Below are 21673 nucleotides of genomic sequence, written 5' to 3' on the forward strand. Positions count from 1 at the left end.
ATGTCTTACTTTTCAGTTTTGAATAGTATGTTTCCTTGAATTATTTATGATTTTTTACAATATTTTGAATATGTAGGCTTTCTCCCAGAAGCATTTCTAGCATTAGCACAATCTCCATAATTTTCTTCTGTAATGAATATTATTCTGTAGCTTTAGCCTAGAGGACATTGTAATGAAATTTCAGTGAACTTATTTTAGGATTATTACCTAAATGACAAAAGACAAGTTTTGAATATCTATGGTACATCGTTTACACCTTGGCCGTATTATCTAATTCAAGGCTAGATGGAAAATCAAAACTGTGTACTGTATATGACTCTCAGCTATAAATGGAAAGCCATGGATTGAGTTAGTTAATTCAGCCAAACACTTTGATTCTGTATCTCAATGTATTGTTAATCATTTTTAGTAACTTTTGGAGTCTTTTGTGGCAAGCTTATCACAATTCAGTAACCATTAGATTTTGATCAGTCTTCTCTGTAGACATACTTGTTATGAATAAAATGTTTTCTTTTGGACTTTATGCAAAAAGCATTTTTGCATAATTTTTTTTTTCAAAATTAAACACTCACAGAAATCTACTTCAACACTCCCCTTTCCTGAATAAATAAGGTTAGTGAATGAGGAAGGCCATCAGGTATGATTTTGGCCAAGTCCTTATCTTCATGTTGGAACTAAATTCATACTTCACTTTCCCTAATGTGAATATACAGAGAATGACTAAGTCATCAGAGTAAGGCAAAGAAAATCGAATGAGACTGGCAGGAGGAGAAGACAGTGGCTGTGGTCTTCAAGGCACCAAATTCCATGAGGCTGTATCATCTTCTCATGGTGAGATGATCACTGCGGGGCTTCCCTGGAGGTCCAATGAGTAAGACTTCTCCTTCCAGCGCAGAAGGTGCAGGGTCGATCCCTAGTCAGGAAGCTAAGATCCCATATGCCTTGTAGCCAAAAAAACGAAAACGTAAAACAGAAGCAGCTTTGCAACAAATTCAATAAAGACTTTAAAAAATGGTCCTTGCCAAAAAAGACCATCATTGAGATGGAAAGAACTGAAATAGGACTTTATTTGATATGTTTGGGATCATTGTAATCCACTTTTGGTAGGAAATTGTTTAAGATCAATTAGTTAAAGTTATAACCAAGAGCCTTGATTCATTCATCACTATCAGTCAGGTAAAAAATGTTTTGGGAGCATATTCTATGTTCCAGGCCTTATTGTAGACTCTAGGGACACATGGTGAACTTGAAAAAGCTCTCAAGATGCCTACATTCTAAATATATAATTAAAAAAAAAAACATTTGAGATATGCCATGTACCGATATGTTCTCTAAAGGAGATAAAATAAGGCAAGGTAGCAAAGAGTGACTGCAGAGAGGCCTTAGCTGCGTGTTGAGTTGAGACCCTGAGGAGGCAATGTAGGAGATTCAATGTGAGTGATGAGTGGGGCTCCCTGGGCTTGGAGGCATGGCAGGGAATTTGTATTTTGTGCTAGATGGGGGATTTCCCATAGAGGAGTGAAACATCCTGATGGATCCTTTCACAAGATCAATCTGATGACTAGATGGAGGATGGACCTCGGGTCAAGGTAAGAGACAGGTACAAATGCCTAGTACAGGAGTGTAGGTCAGGGAAGAGGGACTCATGGATAATGTAGCAGTGGGAATGGTGAGAAATAGTCAATTTTAAGATATAACATGGATATTGAAATAGCTCACCTGTTATAGAAATGAAAGACAGAAAAGAATAGAAGATGAAGCCTAGATTTTTAGCTAACCAGCTGAGTATCTGAGAAACTTTTTATTTAGATGAAGGTTTGGTAGCAGCATGATTTTGGTGGTGGCAATTGGGGGAGCTAAGGATCAAGACCTCTGCTTGGACCATGCTGTTGGAAATGTCTATTAGATACCAGGTAACTGGTAGGATAAGGTATGAAATTAAAAGATGCTTGCTCCTTGGAAGAAAAGCTATGACAAACCTAGACAGTTTATTAAAAAGCAGAGACATTACTTTGTTGACAAAGGTCTGTCTAGTCAAAGCGATGGTCTTTCCAGTAGTTATGTATGGATGTGAGTGTTGGACCATCAAGAAAGCTGAGCACCAAAGAATTGATGCTTTTGAACTGTGGTGTTGGAGAAGACTCCTGAGAGTCCCTTGGACTGCAAGGAGATCAAACCAGTCCATCCTAAAGGAAATTAGTCCTGAATATTCATTGGAGGGACTGATGCTGAAGCTGAAATTCCAGTCCTTTGGACACCTGATGTGAAGAACTGACTCATTAGAAAAGACCCTGATGCTGAGAAAGATTGAAGGCAGGGGGAGAAGGGGAAAACAGAAGATGAGATGGTTGGATGGCATCACCAACTTGATGGACATGAGTTTGAGCAAGCTCCGGGAGATTGTGAAGGACAGGGAAACCTGGCATGTTGCAATCCATGGGGTCTCAATGAGTTGGACATGATTGAGCAGCAACAATAAAGAAAATCTCTCTAATGATTGTGGTACTGTTCCCAGGGTCCAATAGGGTGATTTAAGAAGGTGGGGAAAAATCCCACCGTCCAGATTTGTGTGGGAGATACAAAGGAAAATGCCTATCCTGTGACCGCACTTTCAATTTCAAATATATCATTTAAGTGAATGTGAAAACAAAAAACCAAACCCAAACCCTGGTCCTGCTGAACGTGTGCTAGTGGAGCAGACAAGTGAGCTGAGCTTTTTTCCCCCTATGTCCCTCCTCCTCTTCTGCTGCTCCCTCAAAATACTTTGTGAAAGGCTATATTTGACAAAACTGTAAAATAAAAGCATTGCCCCAAAAAAAGAAGGTGCGGAGGCATGAAAGGTTGGGCCCATTTAGAAGATTTACCGAGCCTCTCGTAAATGAGCGTCTGCATGGTGATGGCTATTGCTGGAGACAGACTGTAGGCTAATGGCCACTGGTGGTTTCACCACTTCAGAGATAAGTTCTGGATCTCCCCCTGACCTCTGACCCACACCACATTGCTTCTTCACTTCCTTGAACCCGACAAAACAACTTCTATCCATTTCCTCATCCAAATTGCTCCCCACTACTCCTTTATGGATTCCCTTGTCTTTTTTTTTTTTTTTAATTTTTTGCTCTTTTTCCTCTATTTCTCTGCTCTGCCCTTTCCTCTCTGTAGTTAATACATCGCTGCCAGATCCTAATGATCTTTCTCAGGTTTCATTGGGAAAGACCCTGGGAAAGATGCTGGGATAGACTGAGAGGGCAGGAGGAGAAGGGGGAGACAGAGGATAAGATGGTTGGATGTCATCACCAACTCAAGGGACATGAGTTTGAGCAAGCTCCAGGAGATGGTGAAGGACAGGAGGCCTGGCCTGCTGCAGTCCATGGGGTCGCAAAGGGTCGGACACGACTTAGCGACTGAACAACAACAGGTTCGTTAGGAGGCACTGTCTCATTTCCATGTATTTGTGTCTTAAAGGCCTTTCACCCCATTATTGGTTTAACACCAGCTCTGAGAAACTCTTCTCTGAAATTCCCCTTTCTCTGCCCCATTGTTTTTCCTTTCTTCCTCATTGGCTCTTCAGTGACCCTTTACTTATGTATTGCTTCCCACACTTAATAATTCAGGCTTTGTATTACTAGGTAAATTATATTATAGTTTATAAGGTTCCTGCCAGTTAGAGTCCATGGCCTGTCCATTTTTGTATCCTCTACCACACCTAACCCGTGACATCACTCATCATAAAGGTGTAACTAATGGTTGTCAATTGGATTTATGGACCAGTTTAATTTTACATCTTCTGGGAAACTCAGTTACAGTACCATTATCCACTTTGGTCCTATTTTTGTATTCTCCTATTACTCCGTGCTAGCATTAGTCATGGAGAAGGCAATGGCACCCCACTCCAGTACTCTTGCCTGGAAAATCCCATGGATGGAGGAGCCTGGAAGGCTGCAGTCCATAGGGTCGCTGAGGGTCAGACATGACTGAGCGACTTCACTTTCACTTTTCACTTTCGTGCATTGGAGAAGGAAATGGCAACCCACTCCAGTGTTCTTGCCTGGAGAATCCCAGGGACGGGGGGAGCCTGGTGGGCTGCCGTCTATGGGGTCACACAGAGTTGGACACGACTGAAGTGACTTAGCAGCAGCAGCAGCATTAGTCAATTTTGTTTATACTTATTTCCTTCAATTATTACTTAAGTATTTCACATTAGGCAAGTCTTTCCTTTTCAATTTTATAGTAGACTTACAAAGAGCTTGTCAAAAGCTTCTTCAGTAACCGATGCAGTGTTGATCTCAGAAATTATTCAGTAAGGGTGGTTTGAATGAATTAATGAATGAATGCTTTAAGGAATGAAAACACATTCCTGTCTATCTACCTGCTCAGCAGTAGGCATGAATGCCTAGAGTCATATTTAATTCTTTGCTTTTCCACCACCTTCCACCTCAAACCAGTCAAAAAATACTATTGATTCTTGCTTTTCAGTCTCTCTTAATCTATTCTGCATGCAATGAAAGACTTTGTCAATCTTCCCTCAACCGTTAAATAAGTAAAGATAAGTTATAAATGATAAGAACAGCTTACCACCTATAGGGTAACTAAATCTCCTGGAGAAGTCTGTGGGGATCCATACAATGTGTGTGTGCTTTTAGCCTTTCCTTGTTTTTTTTTGTTTTTTGGGTTTGTTTTTTTTTTTGCAGTTTTTCCTTGTCATGTATAAGACCATAAAACAGAAATACTTTTGTCTTTAGCAGCTCTTTCACACATTAATAAAATATCAATTAAAGTCAAGTAATTGAAAATCAATGGCAAAGAGGAATCCTGTAACCTTTAACTATAATATTCACATTGATTTATTAAAAGAATTCTTGATCCTTTATCTAAATGCACAAAAACAGATCTCGATAGAATTTTCTAAGGGGTTAGCAGAGGAAGAAGTAGGAAATGGCTCAATGGTTACTTTGGATGAAAACCTACATAAAACATCAATAGCTAAGGAGTCTTCAGTCCACCTAATCACCCCTCCCACCACCAGTGGCCAATCTGGAAACTAATTAGAGCCTGCAGGGTTACTTGGCGGTCGTGTCCCACTTGGATAAGGACAGTTCTCTTTATTACCCATCTGAAGTGTGAAGTAATCTCACACTATAACCACTATAACAGGGTTGGGTAAATAAACTTGGGCATTTTTTTTCCAGTTTATTTACAATACAATCATTTAGTAGTTTAAAATCTTCATGACTATTGGTATATAACTGTGAGGGTTTATTAATCTTTAACTGTTGACTGGCTGTATGATCATTATCCCTGGGAAGAAAAGGAGGATCTCAAACTAATTAATAACAGGAGTAGAAATATGAGCCAGTTTATGTCTACAGTATATCATAGTGGGGTTTCCCAGGTGGCACAGAGGTAAAGAACCCACCTGCCAAAGCAGGAGATGCAGGAGACGTGGGTTTGATTCCTTGGTTGGGAAGATCCCCTAGAGAAGGAAATGGCAACTCACTCCAGTATTCTTGTCTGAGAAATTCCATAGACAGAGTAGCCTGGTGGGCTACAGTCCATGGGGTCGCAAAGAGCTGGACATGACTGAGCAACTGAGCACATACATCATAGACTTGGATATATATGTTTCTAAAAGTATGATTCTGCTCAATTCAAATTTTCTATTTATTTCAATGGCTTATATTAATTTACATTATCAAATTTAATAGAAATGAGAAAATATAGGTCTTTGAATGTTCTCAATTATTTAGACTGCACCTTCATTTTGTGGAAGTTTCATAGTCCACCAGGATCTCTGCTAAGGACCCTGATGAGAGGTTCAGGCAGGCACGCAGGGAGAGATCAGAGTGGTCATAACCAGCCTTTTTAAGAAAAGAGGGCATAATTCTAAGTAATTGGCTCAAAGGAAATTTCAGTTAAAAGAAATGTGAACAACTAAATCTAGCCAGGTAGTAGACAGCTGAGTTAAAAAAAAAAATGACACAGAGAAGTTTATTCACTCCTGACAAATATTTTAAAGCCATCTGGTAAACACACGAATTAATACTGTTGATGTTACATTTGATCCAAAAGTCAGTTCAAGCCAGTCTGATCAATGTCTTGTTTCATTCTTCTTTTTCTTAAATGGTAAAGGTCAACTGTATCCTGTTTTGTGAGATTTCAGCTTCTGTTTCATAACTAAGGTTATAAGGCTTCTGCAGACAATAATAGGTAAAGTACCATTTCCGCCCTGATGGTCACAAAGCTGATGTAGGAAATCCCTGAGCCTTCTATAGAGGGCAAATAAAATCAAGGACCAAGGGGGATGAGCTGCAGTGACAGGACTTGTCACAGTGCTCTTTCTATGACGCCAATCAAACCAAAGGGCCCAGGGTCACAGGAAGGACAGCTGACAAGCTCACTGGCCAGGCCTTGTTTGATACCTAGACTATTAAGCTCCTGGCTTCAGTCAGAAGTGCTGGCTCTCTCTTTCTCTCTCTCTCTCTCTGTCTCCCTCTCTTAAATTCCAGAATAATTGCTTTACAATATTGTGTTGATTTCTGTTGTGCACATTTAGTTGCTCAGTCTTGTCTGACTCTTTGTGACCCCACAGACTGTAGCTTGTCTGGCTCCTCTCTCCAAGGGATTCTCCAGGCAAGAATACTTGAGTGGTTTGCCAGGACCTCCTCCAGGGGATTTTCCTGATCCAGGGATCAAACCCACATCTCCTGTGTCTCCTGCATTGCAGGTGAATTCTTTACCCGCTAAGCCACCTGGGAAGCCCACCTGGGAAGTTGGTTTCTGCTGTACAACAACACAATCAGCCATAAGAATATATATATATATATATATATATATATATATATATATATATACACACACACATATACATACTGCTGCTAAGTCACTTCAGTCGTGTCCGACTCTGTGCGACCCCATAGATGGCATCCCACCAGGCTCCCCCGTCCCTGGGATTCTCCAGGCAAGAACACTGGAGTGGGTTGCCATTTCCTTCTCCAATGCCTGAAAGTGAAAAGTGAAAGTGAAGTCACTCAGTCATGTCTGACTCTTAGTGACCCCATGGACTGCAGCCTTCCAGGCTCCTCCATCCATGGGATTTTCCAGGCAAGAGTACTGGAGTGGGGTGCCATTGCCTTCTCCATATATATATATATATATATCCCCTCCCTATTGAGCCTCCCTCCCACCCCTCTATCCCACCCCTCTAGGTTGTCGCAGAGAGCTGGGTGGGGCTCCCTGTGTTATACAGCAGCTTCCCACTAGTTATCTTCTTTACAGATGATAGTGTATATATGTCAGTGCTACTCTCTCAATTCATCTCACCCTCTCCTTCCCACATTGTGTCCACCAGTCCGTTGGGTAGGAATAGAGATGCAGATGTAGAGGTGTTGGCTCTTAAAGTTTGGCCCAGGCCTGGGTCCCTGCTCTGAAATGAGAAATCTGAAATTCAAAGAAAGACAACTTGGGCAATGGTATATATTTCTATAAAATGAGGAGACAAAAAGGCCCCTCAAGTCCCATGTAACTCAGCATCTTTCTCACGCCCTAAACCATCCTCCTCAGGGTCTCTCTCTTCCCACCTACTCCCCTAAGCAGTGGCAAGGATGAGGCATGTGGGTGCCAGGTGTGGATAGAGGATGGAAAAAGCAGGACAGAACTGTGTTGTCATTTCCCCAGCCACATCCGGTCATGTCTTTACTCCTACTGCAGTCTGTGTTGCTTTCTTCCTGCCACTACTTCTGGCTCTCTTATTTTTACAGGTGATGGAAGAAGGATCGAGAATCCCTTAGAATGGATTCCAGGTGCTGTTCTAGAAAGTACTGGTGAATAAGCCAGAAGATATTGCTTCTTCAGTGCTTATGGCCAGAAATGGAGGGTGGTGATTAAAAAGCCCAGTGGCAGAGCTCTGCAGGCCTGAATCTCTGTGTGTGAGATCAGGAATGGGGTCCTTAAAGGGGCCCGGTAGACTGTCTGGGCTTCCTAGGTGGTGCAGGGGTAAAGAACCTACCTGCCAATGTAGGAGACGCAAGAGACACAGGTTCTATCCCTGGGTTCGGAAGATCCCGTAGAGAAGGGAACAGCTACCCACTCCAGTATTCTTGCCTGGAGAATTCCACGGACAGAGGAACCTGGCAGGCTACAGTCCATGCCACAGTCCATATGGTTGCAAAGAGTGGGACATGACTGAGCGATTTTCACTAAAAAAAAAAAAAAAAAGATTATAAACAACTTTGATGAAGGTGTTAAGGTACCATGACATTTTGAAAACACTGTCTAGGCCTTCATCAAAGATTTAATATGCTACCCTCGGGGATGCTCTCTGTCTTGAATTCTGGTTCCGCCAGCTCCTGTATGATCTTGGGTACTTTAACCTCTCAGTGTCTCAGCTTCTCCGTCTGTAAAATGGAGGAAATAAAAGTACTTACTTTATGGAAGTTGTGAGAATTAGACAGAGAGAGGTCATTTTTATCTTGGGAATCTCTGTAGTTGGTTCTAGGCCTTTAAAAAGGCAATAATTCAACTGTTTTTGTGTTCCCTTCAGCCTTAGCCTTCCCATTCCATTTGCCAAGTCTTCCCAAGTGGCATTAGTGATAAAGAACCCACCTGCTAATGTGGGAGACATAAGATATGTGGGTTCAATCCCCAAGTTAGGAAGATCCCCTGGTGAAGGAAATGGCAACCCCCTCTAGTATTTCTTGCCTGGAGAATCCCATGAACAGCAGAACCTCGTGGCTTAAGGTCTGTAGGGTCACAAAGAGTCAGACATGACTGAAGTGACTTAGCACAAGGTTTTCCAGTCATGATTAGAAGAAACTTCCTCTCCATATGATCTGCTATGAAGAAAAACTAAATGTCCTAAAACTGTATTTTACAAAGAATTTCCTCTAGTGGATATTAATGCTCAACATATGACATTTGAACAATGAAAATACATGATTAAATCTCTAATAAAATTAATAATCATGAGATTTAATAATCTCATTAGATTTAACATTAATTAATTTCTTATTAAGAAAGTTCCAGAAAAACATATACTTCTGCTTTATTGACTATGCCAAAGCCTTTGACCGTGTGGGCCACAACAAACTCTGGAAAATCCTGAAAAATTCTGAAAGAGATGGGAATACCAGACCACCTGACCTGCCTCTTGAGAAATCTGTTTGCAGGTCAGGAAGCAACAGTTAGAACTGGACATGGAACAACAGACTGCTTCCAAATTGGGAAAGGAGTACGTCAAGGCTGTATATTGTCACCCTGCTTATTTAACTTATATGCAGGTACATCATGAGAAACGCTGGGCTGGATGAAGCACAAGCTAGAATCAAGATTGCCAGGAGAAATATCAATAACCTCAGATACACAGATGACATCATCCTTATGGCAGAAAGCGAAGGAAAACTAAAGAGCCTCTTGATAAAAGTGAAAGAGGAGAGTGAAAAAGTTGGCTTAAAGTTCAACATTCAGAAAACTAAGATCATGGTATCTGGTCCCATCACTTCATGGCAAATAGATGGGGAACTAGTGGAAACAGTGAGAGACTTTATTTCGGGGGGCTCCAAAGTCACTGCAGCTGATGACTGCAGCCATGAAATTAAAAGACATTTGCTCCTTGGAAGAAAAGTTATGACCAACCTAGACAGCATATTAAAAAGCAGAGACATTACTTTGCCAATAAAGGTCTGTCTAGTCAAAACTATGGTTTTTCCAGTAGTCATGAATGGATGTGAGAGTTGGACTATGAAGAAAGCTGAGCACCTAAGAATTGATGCTTTTGAACTGTGGTGTTGGAGAAGACTCTTGAGAGTCCCTTGAACTGCAAGGAGATCTAAGCAGTCCATTGTAAAGGAAATCAGTCCTGAATATTCATTGGAAGGACTGATGCTGAAGCTGAAACTCCAATACTTTGGCCACCTGATGTGAAGAACTGACTCATTGGAAAAGACCCTGATGCTGGGAAAGATTGAAGGCAGGAGGAGAAGGGGACAACAGAGGATGAGATGGTTGGTTGGCATCACTGACTCAATGGACGTGAGTTTGAGCAGGCTCTGGGAGTTGGTGATGGACCAGAGAAGCCTGGTGTGCTGCAGTCCATGGGGTCTCAAAGAGTCAGACATGACTGAGCGACTGAACTGAACTGAACAAATAATTTATTAGTTACTTCCAGCCAGTTGGTTAATTCTGTCTTTTTAAAATGTAAAACTGTAATGACACCGACTTTATCTTTGAAAAGATAAACAAAATTGATAACCCTTAGCCAGACTGATCAAGAAAAAAGGAGAGAGTGCTCAAGTCAAAAAAATTAGAAATGAAAAAGGAGAAGTTACAATGGACACTACAGAAATAAAAAGGATCATAAGAGACAGTAAGTGCATGCTCAGTTGCTAAGTTATGTCTGACTCTTTGCAACCCCATGGACTGTAGTCTGCCAAGCTCCTCTGTTCATGGGATTCTCCAGGCAGGAATACTGGAGTGTGTTGCCATTTCCTCCTCCAGGAGATCTTCCTGACCCAGGATTGAACCCACATCTCCTGAATTGGCAGGCAGATTATCACTGAGGCCCCTGGGAAGCTCTCATAAGAGAATTACTACAAGCAAATATATACCAATAAAATGGACAATCTGGAAGAAATGGACAAATTCCTAGAAAAGTAAAAGAGTAGACCAGGAAAAAATAGAAAATATGAACAGCTGAAATTGAAACTTTGATTTAAAAATCCCATGCAACAAAAGTCCAGAAAGAGTTGGTTTCACAGGTGAATTCTATCAAACATTTAGAGAAGAGTTAACACCTATTCTTCTGAACCTATTCCAAAAAATTTCAGAGGAAGGAATACTCATTCTATGAAGCTACCATCACCCTGATACAAAAACCAGTCAAAGATACCACAAAAAGAAGACAATTACAGTCTAGTATAAGTGATGAACATTAGCACCCTGAATCCCAAAATACATTAGAAAGATCATACACAATGATCAAGTAGGATCTATCCCAAGGATGTAAGGATTTTTTAATATCCACAAATCAATCAGTATGATAACCACATCAACAAACTGAAGGATTAAAAACCATATGATCACTTCAATAAATGCAGAAGAAAGCTTTTGACAAAATTCAACATTCATTTAGGATTAAAAAAGAAACTCTCCAGAAAGTGAACATAAAAGAAAACTACCTTAATCTTAATAAAGGCCACATATGACAAACCTACAGCTAACATGACACTCAACAGTGAAAAGCTGAAAGCATCTCCTTTAAGATCAGGAACAAGGCAAAGATGTCACTCTCATGATTTTTATTCAACATAGTTTTGGAAGTCCTAGCCACAACAATCAGAGAAGAAAAAGAAATAAAAGGAATCCAAGTTGGGAAAAAAAGAACTATCACTATTTGCAGATGACATGATACTATACATAGAAAATCGTAAAGATGCTACCAGAAACCTACTAGAGCTTATTAATGAATCTGATAAAGTTGAAGAATATGAAATTAGCACAGAAAAATTTCTTGCATTTCTATACACTAAAAATGAACCATCATAAGCTAGAACTGTGATGACACCTAGTGGCCAAATGTTGACTAGTGAGTGAAAGTCGCTCGGTCGTGTCCAACTCTGTGACTCCGTGGACTATACAGTCCATGGAATTCTCCAGGCCAGCATACTGGAGTAGGCAGCTTTTCCCTTCTCCAGGGGATCTTCCCAACCCAGGAAGTGAACTGAGGTCTCCTGCATAACAGGCAGATTCTTTTTTTTTTAAATATAAATTTATTTACTTTAATTGGAGGCTAATTACAATATTGCCTTGGTTTTGCCATACATCAACGCAAATCTGCCACAGGTGTACACGTGTTCTGCATCCTGAACCCCCCTCCCACCTCCTTCCCCATACAATCCCTCTGGGTCATCCCAGTGCACCAGCCCCGAGCATACTGGATCATGCATCGAACCTGGACTGGCGATTCATTTCACATATTATAATATACATGTTTCAATGCCATTCTCCCAAATCATCCCACCCTCGCCCTCTCCCACAGAGTCCAAAAGACTGTGCTATACATCTGTGTCTCTTTGCTGTCTCGCATATAGGGTTATCATTACCATCTTTCTAAATTCCATAAATATGCATTTGTATACTGTATTGGTGTTTTTCTTTCTGGCTTATTTCACTCTGTAAAATAGGCTCCAGTTTCATCCATCTCATTAGAACTGATTCAAATGTATTCTTTTTAATGCTGAGTAATACTCCATTGTGTATATGTACCACAGCTTTCTTATCCATTCGTCTGCTGATGGACATCTAGGTTGCTTCCATGTCCTGGCTATTATAAACAGTGCTGTGATGAACATTGGGGTACACGTGTTTCTTTCAATTCTGATTTCCTTGGTGTGTATGCCCAGCAGTGAGATTGCTGGGTTGTATGGCAGTTCTATTTCTAGTTTTTTAAGGACTCTCCACACTGTTCTCCATAGTGGCTGAACTAGTTTGCATTCCCACCAACAGTGTAAGAGGGTTCCCATTTCTCCACACCCTCTCCAGCATTTATTGCTTGTAGACTTTTGGATAGCAGCCATTCTGACTGACATGAAATGGTACCTCATTGTGGTTTTGATTTGCATTTCTCTGATAATGAGTGATGTTGAGCATTTTTTCATGTGTTTGTTAGCCATCTGTATGTCTTCTTTGGAGAAATGTCTGTTTAGTTCTTTGGCCCATTTTTTTATTGGGTTGTTTATTTTTCTGGAATTGAGCTGCAGGAGTTGCTTGTATATTTTTGAGATTAATTCTTTGTCAGTTGCTTCATTTGCTATTATTTTCTCCCATTCTGAAGGCTGTCTTTTCACCTTGCGTATAGTTTCCTTTGTTGTGCAGAAGCTTTTAAGTTTAATTAGGTCCCATCTGTTTATTTTTGCTTTTATTTCCAATATTCTGGGAGGTGGGCCATAGATGATCCTGCTGTGATTTATGTCGGAGAGTGTTTTGCCTATGTTCTCCTCTAGGAGTTTTATAGTTTCTGGTCTTACATTTAGATCTTTAATCCCTTTTGAGTTTATTTTTGTGTATGGTGTTAGAAAGTGTTCTAGTTTCATTCGTTTACAAGTGGTTGACCAGTTTTCCCAGCACCACTTGTTAAAGAGATTGTCTTTAATCCATGGTATATTCTTGCCTCCTTTGTCAAAGATAAGGTGTCCATATGTGCATGGATTTATCTCTGGGCTTTCTATTTTGTTCCATTGATCTATATTTCTGTCTTTGTGCCAGTACCATACTGTTTTGGTGACTATGGCTTTGTCGTAGAGCCTGAAGTCAGGCAGGTTGATTCCTCCAGTTCCATTCTTCTTTCTCAAGATGGCTTTGGCTATTCGAGGTGTTTTGTATTTCCATACAAATATTTCTAGCTCTAGCTCTGTGAAAAATACTGTTGGTAGCTTGATAGGGATTGCGTTGAACCTATAGATTGCTTTGGGTAGTATACTCATTTTCACTATATTGATTCTTCTGATCCATGAACATAGTATATTTTTCCATCTGTTAGTGTCCTCTTTGATTTCTTTCACCAGTGTTTTATAGTTTTCTATATATAGGTCTTTTGTTTCTTTAGGTAGATATATTCCTAAGTATTTAATTCCTTTCGTTGCAATGGTGAATGGAATTGTTTCCTTAATTTCTCTTTCTATTTTCTCATTATTAGTGTATAGGAATGCAAGGGATTTCTGTGTGTTGATTTTATATTCTGCAACTTTACTATATTCATTGATTAGCTCTAGTAATTTTCTGGTGGAGTCTTTAGGGTTTTCTATGTAGAGGATCATGTCATCTGCAAACAGTGAGAGTTTTACTTCTTATTTTCCAATTTGGATTCCTTTTATTTCTTTTTCTGCTCTGATTGCTGTGGCCAAAACTTCCAAAACTATGTTGAATAGTAGTGGTAAGAGTGGGCACCCTTGTCTTGTTCCTGACTTTAGGGGAAATGCTTTCAATTTTTCACCATTGAGGATAATGTTTGCTGTGGGTTTGTCATATATAGCTTTTATTATGTTGAGTATGTTCCTTCTATTCCTGCTTTCTGGAGAGTTTTTATCATAAATGGATGTTGAATTTTGTCAAAGGCTTTCTCTGCATCTATTGAGATAATCATATGGCTTTTATTTTTCAATTTGTTAATGTGGTGTATTACACTGATTGATTTGCGGATATTGAAGAATCCTTGCATCCCCGGGATAAAGCCCACTTGGTCAAAATGTATGATCTTTTTAATGTGTTGTTGGATTCTGATTGCTAGAATTTTGTTAAGGATTTTTGCATCTATGTTCATCAGTGATATTAGCCTGTAGTTTTCTTTTCTTTTCTTTTTTTTTTTTTTGTGGCATCTTTGTCAGGTTTTGGGATTAGGGTGATGGTGGCCTCATAGAATGAGTTTGGAAGTTTACCTTCCTCTGAAATTTTCTGGAAGACTTTGAGTAGAATAGGTGTTAGCTCTTCTCTAAATTTTTGGTAGAATTCAGCTGTGAAGCCGTCTGGACCTGAACTTTGGTTTGCTGGAAGATTTCTGATTACAGTTTCAATTTCCGTGCTTGTGATGGGTCTGTTAAGATTTTCTACTTCTTCCTGGTTCAGTTTTGGAAAGTTGTACTTTTCTAAGAATTTGTCCATTTCTTCCAAGTTGTCCATTTTATTGGCATATAATTGCTGATAGTAATGATCCTTTGTATTTCTGTGTTGTCTGTTGTGATCTCTCCATTTTCATTTATAATTTTATTGATTTGATTTTTCTCCCTTTGTTTCTTGATCAGCCTGGCTAATGGTTTGTCAATTTTATTTATCCTTTCAAAGAACTAGCTTTTGGCTTTGTTGATTTTTGCTATGGTCTCTTTTGTTTCTTTTGCATTTATTTCTGCCCTAATTTTTAAGATTTCTTTCTTTCTACTAACCCTGGGGTTCTTCATTTCTTCCTTTTCTAGTTGCTTTAGATGTAGAGTTAGGTTATTTATTTGACTTTTTTCTTGTTTCTTGAGGTATGCCTGTATCACTGTGAACCTTCCCCTTACCACTGCTTTTACAGTGTCCCACAGGTTTGAGGTTGTTGTGTTTTCATTTTCTTTCATTTCTATGCATATTTTGATTTCTTTTTTGATTTCTTCTGTGATTTGTTGGTTATTCAGCAGTGTGTTGTTCAGCCTCCATATGTTGGAATTTTTAATAGATTTTCTCCTGTAATTGAGATCTAATCTTAATGCATTGTGGTCAGAAAAGATTCTTGGAATGATTTCAATTTTTTTGAATTTACCAAGGCTAGATTTACGGCCCAGGATGTGACCTATCCTGGAGAAGGTTCCGTGTGCGCTTGAGAAAAAAGTGAAATTCATTGTTTTGCGGTGAAGTGTCCTATAGATATCAATTAGGTCTAACTGATTTATTGTATTATTTAAAGTTTGTGTTTCCTTGTTAATTTCCTGTTTAGTTGATCTATCCATAGGTGTGAGTGGGGTATTAAAGTCTCCCACTATTATTGTGTTATTGTTAATTTCCCCTTTCATACTTGCTAGCATTTGTCTTACATATTGCGGTGCTCCCGTGTTGGGTGCATATATATTTATAATTGTTATATCTTCTTCTTGGATTGATCCTTTGATCATTATGTAGTGTCCTTCTTTGTCTCTTTTCACAGCCTTTGTTTTAAAGTTTATTTTATCTGATATGAGTATTGCTACTCCTGCTTTCTTTTGGTCTCTATTTGCGTGAAATATCTTTTTCCAGCCCTTCACTTTCAGTCTGTATGTGTCCCTTGTTTCGAGGTGGGTCTCTTGTAGACAACATATATAGGGGTCTTGTTTTTGTATCCATTCAGTCAGTCTTTATCTTTTGGTTGGGGCATTCAACCCATTTACATTTAAGGTAATTATTGATAAGTATGATCCTGTTGTCATTTACTTTATTGTTCTGGTTTTGAGTTTATACACCATTTCTGTGTTTCCTGTCTAGAGAAGATCCTTTAGCATTTGTTGGAGAGCTGGTTTGGTGGTGCTGAATTGTCTCAGCTTTTGCTTGTCTGTAAAGCTTTTGATTTCGCTTTCATATTTGAATGAGATCCTTGCTGGGTACAGTAATCTGGGCTGTAGGTTATTTTCTTTCATCACTTTAAGTATGTCCTGCCATTCCCTCCTGGCCTATCGAAAAAAGATCAGCTGTTATCCTTATGGGAATCCCCTTGTGTGCTGTTTGTTGTTTTTCCCTTGCTGCTTTTAATATTTGTTCTTTGTGTTTGATCTTTGTTAATTTGATTAATATGTGTCTTGGGGTGTTTTGCCTTGGGTTTATCCTGTTTGGGATTCTCTGGGTTTCTTGGACTTGGGTGATTATTTCCTTCCCCATTTTAGGGAAGTTTTCAACTATTATCTCCTCAAGTATTTTCTCATGGTCTTTCTTTTTGTCTTCTTCTGGGACTCCTATGATTCGAATGTTGGGGCATTTAACATTGTCCCAGAGGTCTCTGAGATTGTCCTCATTTCTTTTAATTCATTATTCTTTTTTCCTCTCTGTTTCATTTATTTCTACCATTCTATCTTCTACCTCACTTATCCTATCTTCTGCCTCCGTTATTCTACTGTTGGTTCCCTCCAGCGTGTTTTTGATCTCATTTATTGCATTATTCACTATATATTGACTCTTTTTTATTTCTTCTAGGTCCTTGTTAAACCTTTCTTGCATCTTCTCAATCCTTGTCTCCAGGCTATTTATCTGTAACTCCATTTTGTTTTCAAGATTTTGGATCATTTTCACTATCATTATTCGGTATTCTTTATCAGGTAGATTCCCTATCTCTTCCTCTTTTGTTTGGTTTGGTGGACATTTATCCTGTTCCTTTACCTTCTGGGTATTCCTCTGCCTCTTCATCTTGTTTATATTGCTGTGTTTGGGGTGGCCTTTCTGTATTCTGGCAGTTTGAGGAGTTCTCTTTATTGTGGAGTTTCCTTGCTGTGGGTGAGGTTGGATGGGTGGCTTGTCAAGGTTTCCTGATTAGGGAAGCTTGTGTCGGTGTTCTGGTGTGTGGAGCTGGATTTCTTCTCTCTGGAGTGCAATGAAGGGTCCAGTAATGAGTTATGAGATGTCAATGAGTTTGGAGTGACTTTGGGCAGCCTGTATATTGAAGCTCAGGGCTATGTTCCTGTGTTGTTGGAGAATTTGCGTGGTATGTCTTGCTCTGGAACTTGTTGGTTATTGGGTGGTGCTTGATTTCAGTGTAGGTATGGAGGCGTTTGATGAACTCCTATCGATTAATGTCCCCTGGAGTCAGGAGTTCTCTGGTGTTCTCAGGATTTGGACTTAAGCCTCCTGCCTCTGGTTTTGAGTCTTATATTTACAATAGCCTCAAGACTTCTCCATCTATACAGCACCGTTGATAAAACATCTAGGTTAAAGATGAAAAGTTTCTCCACAGTGAGGGACACCCAGAGAGGTTCACAGAGTTACATGGAGAAGAGAAGAGACAGGAGGGAGATAGAGGTGACCAGGATGAGACCAAGGGGAATCAAAAGAGGAGAGAGCAAGCTAGCCAGTAATCACTTCCTATGTGCTCTCCACAGTCTGGACCACTCAGAGATGTCCATGGAGTTATACAGAGAAGAGAAGAGGGTGGAAGGAGACAGAGGTGGACAGGAGGATAAAGGGGGGAATCAAAAGGAGAGCACAGATCCAGCCAGTACTCAGTTCCCTAAGTGTTCTCCACAGTCCAGAACACACAAAGAGATTCACAGAGTTGGGTAGAGAAGAGAAGGGGAGGGAGGAGATAGAGGCGACCTGGTGGAGAAAAAGGAGAGTCCAAAGGGGGAGAGAGTAGTCAAGCCAATAATCTCACTCCCAAGTAAAAATGGGTACTGAAGATGGGGTTCTTAAAGGTACAAAATTGATAACAAATACCACAAAGCAAAGATTAAAAATCTAGAGTAGAGGTTGGATTTTCAAAAATACAATTTTAAAGAAAAAAAAAACAAAGTCACAAAAATTAGAAAATATATATATATGAAGTTTGCTTTAAAAAATAGGGTCTTATTTTTGGCAAAGTAATAGTAGGTTTTAACAATGAAAATTAAAGGAGTAATAGAGAACTTAAATTTTTAAAAAATTTAATTTAAAAAGTGGTAATAGTAAAAATATATCTAGGACTTTCTCTGGTGTTGTTGTGGACAGTGTGGGGTCAGTTCATTTTCAGATAGTTCCTTGATCGGCTTATACTTCTCAAGATCTATAGGCCCCTTCCTATGTGGTCGGTGCTAACTACAGGGTTTTAATCTATTGCACCTGTCACTTCCAAGGCGGTTCCCTCTGTTTTAGCTTCTTCTGTTTGCTGATCTCTTCAGTGTCTAATTTCTGCCCTGACACAAGGGGGCGGTGGTGGACACTTTTTAAGGCTCATTTGTTCAGTCCTGCTGTGGGGAGGGAGGAACGCTGCAAACAAATATCACTGGCGTGTGTGGGGAGTGCTCGCAATGTTTCAGCTGCACTGGGTTTGCCCCTGCTCACGGCGTGTGTGCCCTCCCTATCTACACTGCTTAGGCTCTAGGTTGCTCTGCTGGGAACTGTCTGAGGTCGGTCCTGGGTTCTGTGCACTTCCCAGGTCTAAGCCGCTCAGGTTCAGGTACTCGGGTAGTCCTCAGAGGTGCAGGCTCGGTTGGACCTGTGTTTTGTGCCCTTCCCAGGTCCGAGCAGCTCAGGTGATCAGGTATTTGGCAAGCATGGTCACTGTGACTTATCGCCTCCCCCATCCCTGCTGCTCAGTTTTCTGGGTGTGTAACCGGCGAACCTTCTCAGGCGGATGTTGACCGTCCAGAATCCCAAGAAGTCTTGGTTAGCAACGAAGCCTGCTTGCAGTTTAGTAGATAATGCCTCTCTGGGGCTGCGATTGCCCCTTCCAGCTGGGGCTGCCCTCGCCTGCCTGTCTCCTGTGGGGGATGGGCCGGTCTGCAGCAGGCTAGCTCTGCTCAGTCCTTTGTTCTGTGAGCCGCCGGCGGTGTCTTAGATTAGGGCTTTTCGCAGGGTAGCTATCCCACAGTCTGGTTTCCTATCTCAAGTTAATTCCCTCAGATTGCCCTCAGGGTATTCAGGCCTGGTCCTTATTCTAAGCAATGCAGCCCGCACCTCCCTGCCCAGCCCCCGCTTGCTAGTGGAGGATGCAGGCGTCTGTGCTGCTTCTCCGCTGGGAGTTACTGTTGGGCACGTAATGTGTGGGTTTTAATTATTTATTTATTTTCCCTCCTGGTTATGTTGCCCTCTGTGGTTCCAAGGTTCACCACAGACTCACCAATGAGAGTGTTTCCTGGTGTTTGGAAACTTCTCTCTTTTTAAGACTCCCTTCCCAGGACAGATCTCTGTCTCTACCTCTTTTGTTTCTTTTTTCATCTTTTATATTTGTTCCTACCTCTTTTCGAAGAAAATGGGCTGCTTTTCTGGGTGCCTGATGTCCTCTGCCGGCATTCAGAAGTTGTTTTGTGGAATTTACTCAGCGTTCAAATGTTCTTTTGATGAATTTGTGGGGGAGAAAGTGGTTGCCTTGTTCTATTCCTCCGCCATCTTAGGACCGCCTACAGGCAGATTCTTTACCAACTGAGCTATCACTGAGATTTTAAAAATATGTACATTTTCCTCAGCATCAGTTCAGTTCAGTCGCTCAGTCGTGTCCGACTCTTTGAGACCCCACGCACTGCAGCACACCAGGCTTCCCTGCCCATCACCAACTCCTGGAGCTTGCTCAAACTCATGTCCATTGAATCGGTGATGCCATCCAACCATCTCATCCTCTGTTGTTCCCTTCTCCTCCCACCTTCAATCATTCCCAGCATCAGGGTCTTTTCCAATGAATCAGTTCTTCACATCAGGTGGCCAAAGTATTGGAGTTTCAGTTTCAGTACCAGTCCTTCCAATGAATATTCAGGACTGATTTCCTTTAGGATGGACTGGTTGGATCTCCTTGCAGTCCAAGGGACTCTCAAGAGTCTTCTCCAACACCACAGTTCAAAAGCATCAATTCTTAGGTGCTCAGCTTTCTTTATGGTCCAACTCTCACATCCATACATGGCCACTGGAAAAACCATAGCCTTGACTAGATGGACCTTTGTTGTCAAAGTAATGTCTCTGCTTTTTAATATGCTGTCTAGGTTGGTCACAACTTTCCTTCCAAGGAGCAAGCATCGTTTAAATTCATGGCTGCAGTCACCATCTGCAGTGTTTTGGAGCCCAAGAAAATAAAGTCTGTCACTGTTTCCATTGTTTTTCCATCTATTTGCCATGAAGTGATAGGACTGGGTTCCACGATCTTAGTTTTTTGAATGTTGAGTTTCCTCAGCATACAAATACTTAATATTGAATCTACTTAGTGTTTATATTTTGGGAGCAATTTAGTAATACAGCATGAAATAATCCTGAATTAAGTATATCATCAATAATATCACTTGTATGTGGAATCTAAAAAAAAAAATGGTACAAATAAACTTATTTATGAAACAGAAATAGAGTCACAGATACAGAAAGCAATCTTATACTTACCAGGGACAAGGGGTATGGGGAAGTATAAATTGGAAGATTGGAATTGACATATACACAGTACTATATATAAAAGAGATCACTAATAAGGACCTACTGTATAGCACAAGGAACTCTATTCAATACTCTGTAATGACCTATATGGGAAAAGAATTTTAAAAAGAGTGGATATATGTTTATGTGTGTCTTTCCCAGTGGCTCCAAAGTAAAGAATCCGTCTGCAATGCAGTAGGTGCGGATTCGATCCCTGGGTCTGTAATATCCCCTGGAGGAGGAAATGGCAACCCCCTCCAGTGTTCTTGCCTGGAAAATCCCATGGACAGAGGAGCCTGGTGGACTACAGTCCACAGGGTTGCAAAGAGTCGAATACTACTGAGTGACTGAACACACACACATACGTATATGTATAAATGATTCACTTTACTGTACACCGGAAACTAACACAACATTACCAATCAGCTATACTCCTATAGTCGCATATCAAGCACAGATGCTCACACATGGCCAAAAAGAAGACAGCAGGAACTCATGACCTTGTTTGTTGGGCACAGATTCCTAACAGAGTCCAGAGAGTCCAAGAGATAGAAACAAACTAAGGGAGTGGTGGATGGAGACAGGAAGGAGAATCTAGGGAATATGTCTTGCATTTTAATTTCCAAGAACATTTAAGGCAATGCCAAAGAATGCTCAAACTACTGCACAATTGCACTCATCTCACATGCTAGTAAAGTAATGCTCAAAATTCTCCAAGCCAGGCTTCAGCAATACGTGAACCATGAACTTCCTGATGTTCAAGCTGGTTTTAGAAAAGGCAGAGGAACCAGAGATCAAATTGCCAACATCCACTGAATCATGGAAAAAGCAAGAGAGTTCCAGAAAAACATCTCTTTCTGCTTTCTTGACTATGCCAAAGCCTTTGACTGTGTGGATCACAATAAACTGTGGAAAATTCTGAAAGAGATGGGAATACCAGACCACCTGACCTGCCTCTTGAGGAATCTGTATGCAGGTCAGGAAGCAACAGTTAGAACTGGACATGGAACAACAGACTGGTTCCAAATAGGAAAAGGAGTACGTCAAGGCTGTATATTGTCACCCTGCTTATTTAACTTATATGCACAGTACATCATGAGAAACACTGGAC

This window comes from Bos javanicus, chromosome 5 (genome assembly GCF_032452875.1).
Source record: "Bos javanicus breed banteng chromosome 5, ARS-OSU_banteng_1.0, whole genome shotgun sequence".
Classification (NCBI taxonomy): Eukaryota; Metazoa; Chordata; class Mammalia; order Artiodactyla; family Bovidae; genus Bos; species Bos javanicus.